Genomic DNA, 6,496 nt, shown 5'->3' with positions numbered 1-6,496 from the left:
GGAATAGGGTGTTATAGGGTCTGGTATAAAGTAGTGCACTATTTAGGGAATAGGGATGCCATAGGGTGGTGGTCTAAAGTAGTGCACTATATAGGGAATAGGTGTCATAGGGCTCTGGTCTAAAGTAGTGCACTATATGGGAACAGGGCCACCATTTGGGACACACACTAGGAGTCTCAAAGGAGACTTATTCAGATGTACACCATCAGTGTATTTCTGTTAACTTGAGAGAGAAACAGAGAGGAAACGTGTCTGATTGGTGAGATTAAGTCTCTCTTCCCTAAGCCCCTCCCACTCCGATCCAGCCCACTGTCACTCAGCCAATCCAGAAGAGTTCCATCCGTTTCCCCCTCCTCTTCTTCGGGTGCATCTCAAGTGTTTTTCCTTTCCTTGCCTCCCTTCCTCCTTCATCTGCACTGATCTAGGCCTAGAAACATGCGGTTAAGTGAAAGCAAAATGGCCGAAGAATATAAAGGACATCTCGCTTTTTCCTGTCCAACTCCGTTGGGATCAGTGCAGATGAAGGAAGCTATGTGGAGTGTTGAGATGCAGTGATTGACTATCCAGCCCGGCCCTGTCTCAGTCTCATTCCCTCTCAAGTAGTTCCTGGTTCATTGATTCATTGTTTCAGTCTCGTTGTAGAAATCACACAACCAATCACAGTCTGGCTCTGTATCTGAACTGCAGTGTTCATTACTGATATCAGTTCAGTGCTTCAATGCTAACTATTTGTCATTAGACTGTATCTCCCCATATGTTCTCCCATCAAGACCAAACTGTCCATACCAGAGGTAATACTGTAAAGATGTGGAGTTACAGTACTGGGATGTATGTCTGATTACATCTTTCTCCCTCCCGGTCACCTCCTCCTCTCCCCTCCCTCTCCCTCCCTCCTCCCTCCTCCTCCTCCCTCCTCCCTCCTCCTCTCCCCTCCCTCCTCCTCCTCTCCCCGGTCACCCTCCCTCCCTCTCCCTCCCTCCTCCTCCCTCCTCCTCCCTCCCTCCTCCTCCTCCCCCGGTCATCCCCTCCTCCCTCTCCTCCTCCCTCCCCTCCCTCCTCCTCCCCTCTCCCCGGTCACCTCCCTCCCTCTCCTCCCTCCTCCTCCTCCTCCTCCCTCTCCGGTCACCCTCCTCCTCTCCCCCTCCTCCCTCCTCCCTCCTCCCCCCGGTCACCCTCCCTCCTCCCCCTCACCTCCTCCTCCCTCCCTCCCCTCCCCCTCTCCCTCCCTTCCTCTTGGTTCCTCCTCCTCCCTCCTCCCCTCCTCCTCCCTCCTCCCGTCTCCCGGTCACCTCCTCCCGGTCCCCCTCCTCCCTCCCTCCCTCTCCTCCTCTCCCTCCTCCCCTCTCCCCCTCCTCTCCCCCGTCACCCTCCCCTCCCCCTCCTCCCCGGTCCCTCTCCTCCTCACCTCCTCCTCCCCTCCTCCTCCTCCCTCCTCCTCTCCTCCCTCCCTCCTCCCCCGCCTCCCCTCCCCCTCCCTCCTCCTCCTCCCTCCCTCCTCCTCCTCCTCCCTCCCCCTTTTAAGAAAGCGATCAAGTCACCACCTTCATGCAGCGCTCCGTGCATCTGAGGCTGCTGCAGCCGAGGCGGCTGTGGAGGGAGGGCAGGGGGAGGCAGGGGAGGGCAGGAGGGAGGAGGAGGTAGTCCATGGGAGGAGGAGGAGTGGGGGAGAGTAAGGAAGGAGGGTGACACCAGGCAGCGGATCTCTAGAGGTGACGGTTGAAACCAGCCGGGAGCGGGAGGAGATGAACGGGGAGTAGGGGTGAGGAGGGGGGGAGGAGGAGGAGAGGGAGAAGGGGTGAGTGTAGGGAGTGTAGGGAGAGGCACCTCCTAAGTCCCTCCGTAGGGACTCAACAATGTAGGGGCCACAATGAACCGCTCTCCAGCCTCCCAGCCAATCAAATGCTAGCTCCAAACCTCCAGGGAGGAGCCAGAGAAGCCAGCCGTGAAGAAGATGGCCACCGCGTTGGGCCAAACCAAAACAACCCCAGAGACCAAAACACATTCCTACCCCCACCGTAACCCCTGACCTCACCAAGCCCCAGGACCCCACCCCGTCTCCGTCCCCTGACCCCGACAGAGCAGCATCATCGTTGCCTAAACGCTGAGAAGAAGCAACCGCCTCTGCCGCTCCCGAGACTCCAATGACCCAACGACGCAAGATGGCCGCCCAGCTCTACAACACTGGCCCAGGCCCTGTTGCTCCTACACTCTGCTGCTGCCTCAACCCCTCCTACAGCTCTCGCTGCGCCAACCCTCCTACAGCTCCGTGTTGCCTCAACCCTCCTACAGCTCCTGCCAACGCCCAACCCTCCTACAGCTCCTGCTTCTGCCTCAACCTCCTACAGCTCCTCGCTGCCACAGCGCACCCCCTTGACAGGAGGCCGACCAGTGCAGGCTCCAGTGGAGGAGAAGAAGCAGGAGATGGATGATAGCAGCTGGTGTCAGACCCAGCTCCCTGAGGCTGTGGCAGAGAGGCCTGCTGGCGTGGAGGTTGGGGTGGGGGGTGGGTGTAGGGGCCCTGGGGGTAGGAGCTGAGATAGGGCTAAGAGGTGACGCGAGCCCCATCGGTAGAGACCGGAGGGCAGACAGGCACAGTGTGGAGTTCACATGTCCAGGGGGGAAACCCAAACCGTCCCGAGGGGGCTGCAGTTACACCATAGGGCCCTGGGAAGCTCTCCTGGTCTAGGCCGACACACCACCACATACGGCCAGGAGGTGGAGCTGGGGGGTACGGGGTTCCTACTGCTCCTCTCTGCACGGCAGTGGGGGTGGGAGGGAGGGATGTACGGGGACTGGAGCATGGAGGTGTTGGGGTCAGAGGTCACGCTAGTAGTAGTGCTGACGCCTGGCAGATGGACAGCGTGATCGAACAGATCGAGAAGCAAATGGCGGCGGTGCTGGAGAAGATCGAGGGGGACATGCCCTCTCTCCTGGAACAGATCAGTGACTGCCCCCCGCCTCCCGAACCCCCTTCGCAGCGCACACACCTCCCCTCCTCACGCTCCCGCCTCTCCCAACACCAACCTCCTCCACCTCTTCCCCCGCCCTCCCCCACCTCCCCCAGACCCCTCCTCCCTCCCCCACCTCAGCATCCCCCTCCCTCCTGCCTCCCTCCCCGCCCACCCACTCCTGGACAGCCAATCTGCGAGCAGGAGGAGAGCGAGGGACAAAGGGGGAGCGTCCATTCTAGCCAATCCCCATCCTCCAGGCCAGGGAGGGGCCTATGAGGTGGGTGGGTGAGGGGTTTGGATCTAACGATGTTCCAATATCCACACTAGAACACCTCTTCGATTCTTCATGTATTCTTAAATACATTGCTTTAAGTAGTATGTCACTGGATATGAGTTCGGTTTTTACATACGAACAAGTGTTTAAACTAGACACTACTACTAGATTGAGATTGTTCCAGAGTGCGAATTACGGGAGGCCCCTAAATGTCTCTAATGTAAAACGGCCCATAAGCATCAACATGTGAAGTTCATAGGAGCATGTCCAAATTGGGGTCAAATGAACTAAGAGCCCCCCAAAAATGAAATTACAGGCATATATAATTTTCCATCCTATAAATTAGGAATAAGCAAAGGCTTTGATTTCTGGTCAAAGAGATGGAAAAGGGGTCTTAGAAAACATCTACCAGAAAAAAGTCTTAAAAGCTATTAGAAATACATCAAAACACAATAATGTTGAAGTAAAGACCCTGCTAACGAATATCAACACTTACTGTATATTTAGTTTGAGACATTTTTCTGCCTTCTGTAAGATTATGAAACATTGCCTTGTGCCTTGGAAATTCGTTACCAAAACCCACATATATAATTAAGATATTTTCTAATTTCTCCCTCATGAGGAGAGAGGATAATGATAGTTCACAGACGTAATAAGTAAAGGTAGACCTATCAGTTAGTTATAGTGCTTTTTTACTGATATACGTTTTGTTTATGAATTATCAAGTGATTAAAGCTTGAAATTCCGCAAGTCACCAAAATCAGTAATGGAATTTCCCAAACATTGGTAACGGAATTTCTGCAATTGAATTTTCTACAATGGGAAATCATAGTACAAACCACAGTAGGGTTCACAAGTTTGGACAGCACAGTATAGTATAGTACATTACTGTAGAGTAGAGGGTGAGTAGAGTAGAGTAGAGTAGAGGGTAGAGTATAGTATAGTATAGTATAGTATAGTATAGTGCTTACTGTAGAGTAGCCGAAGTAGAGTATAGTAGAGTAGAGAGAGTAGAGTAGGTAGAGTAGAGTAGAGTAGAGTAGAGAGGAGTATAGTAGAGTAGAGTAGAGAATAGTAGAGTATAGCAGAGAGGAGAGTATAGAAGAGTAGAGTAGGTAGAATGGAGTGAGAGAGTAGAGTAGAGGGAGTAGAGTAGAGCATAGTAGAGAGGAGTAGGTAGAGTAGAGTAGAGTATAGTAGAGTATATTAGAGTATAGTAGAGTATTAGTAGAGATGAGAGTATATTATAGTATAGTAGAGAGTATAGTAGGAAAAGAGTATAGTAGGAGTATAGTGAGAGTGTAGTATAGTGAGTAGTAGAGTAGAGTAGAGTAGAGTAGAGTAGAGTATAGTATAGTATAGTAGTATAGTATAGTATAGTAGAGTAGAGTAGAGTATAGTATAGTAGAGTAGAGTAGAGTAGAGTAGAGTAGAGTAGAGTACAGTACAGTACAGTACAGCATACAGTAGAGCACACTGGAGTTGAGTACACTATATTGAACTGGATTGTTCTGAACTGAACTATACCCAACAGTACTGTATTCTACTGTGCTGTACTTTTTTTTTCTTTTTTTTAATGTCCAAAACTTGTGAAACATAGACTTCTATGATTGGCTCAGATTTGGTCCGGTCCATGATGAAATTCGCTACCGGCACTTCCGTTCCAGGTGGTCCCGTGTTTTTTTGGGGGTATACATTTTAAGAGTACAACTCAGAGTCTCAGCAAATAGGACAATGGTTAAATTAGGGCAATTCAATTCCACAGCAAGACGCATCACCAATTCAGAGCTACAAGAGTGTGGATCCAAAGACAATCACCGAATGTCATGGTCCACTGTTTGGTGTTTTGTAACAGATGTCTCTTTCTCGTTCATGGAGTGGACTGGTGCAGTGCTGACGCTGGGGACAGGATGAGCTCTTGCTCAGGTAGCCTACTTGTGAAAGTCATTTGCTTGACAATAAGATGAAAACATCATGACTGGTTGTGTTCATGCCAAATTAAAAGTTAATACAAAAATATTTAACCGTTAAATAACATTTTTCTTAGAAACTCCGAATGTCACAGTATAATTCGCGACTCTGGATTGTTCAATTCATTTGAAGAATCAGAAATGAATTGAATCAAAAATTAACTCTTGAATTGGATTGGAGTGAAATGGAATGATCCCACCCTGATTGTAAAGCTCAACAGAGATGATTCAGTCTCTCAACAGAGGTGATTCAGAGGTGATTTAGTCTCTCAACAGAGGTGATTCAGTCTTCAACAGAAGTGATTCAGTCTCTCAACAGAGGTGATTCAGTCTCCCAACAGAGAATGATTCAGTCTCAACAGAGATGATATTTCAACAGAAGTGATTCAGTCTCTAAACAGAAGTGACAGGATGATGTGGAAAGCCCACTCTATACATGACTGATTCCCACTCCTATACATGACTGATTCCCTCACCTACTCTATACATGACTGATTCCTCACTCTACTCTATACATGACTGATTCCTCTACTCTACTCTATACATGACTGATTCTCACTCTACTCTTATACATGACTGATTCCCTCTACTCTACTCTATACATGACTGATTCCCTCTACTCTACTCTATACATGACTGATCCCTACTCTACTCTATCATCTCACTCCACATCTCCCTACTCTATACATGACTGATTCTCTACTCTACTCTATACATGACTGATTTCACTCTACTCTATACATGACTGATTCCCCTCTACTCCACTCTATACATGACTGATCCCTACTCTACCTATACATGACTGATTCCCCTACTCTACTCTACAAGACTGATTCCCTCTACTCTACTTATACATGACTGATTCCCTCTACTCTACTCTATACATGACTGATTCCTCACTCTACTCTATAACATGACTGATTCCCTCACTCTACTCTATACATGACTGACTCCCTCTACTCTACTCTATACATGACTGATTCCCTCTACTCTCTACTCTATACATGACTGATTCCCTACTCTACCTATACATGACTGATTCCCACTCTACTTATACATGACTGGATTCCTCTACTCTACCTATACATGACTGATTCCCCACTTCTACTCTATCACATGACTGATTCCCTCTACTCTACTCTCTATACATGACTGATTCCCTCTACTTCTACTCTATACATGACTGATTCCCTCTACTCTACTCTATACATGACTGATTCCTCTTACTCTATACATGACTGATTCCCCACTCTCTACTCTTATACACGACTGATTCCTCTACTCTACTCTATACATGACTG

The 6,496-nt window shown here is 49.1% G+C and overlaps 1 pseudogene; it reads left to right on the top strand.

Annotated features, from left to right (window-relative positions):
* Window positions 1-5,139, top strand: part of LOC121546633 — a 63,779-nt pseudogene extending 58,640 nt beyond the window's left edge.
* Window positions 5,140-6,496: the final 1,357 nt, after the last annotated feature.

The sequence above is a fragment of the Coregonus clupeaformis genome, unplaced genomic scaffold, assembly GCF_020615455.1.
Source record: "Coregonus clupeaformis isolate EN_2021a unplaced genomic scaffold, ASM2061545v1 scaf0084, whole genome shotgun sequence".
NCBI lineage: Eukaryota > Metazoa > Chordata > Actinopteri > Salmoniformes > Salmonidae > Coregonus > Coregonus clupeaformis.
Note: the sequence above shows the minus strand (reverse complement) of the source record. Positions and strands in the feature narration are given on the sequence as shown.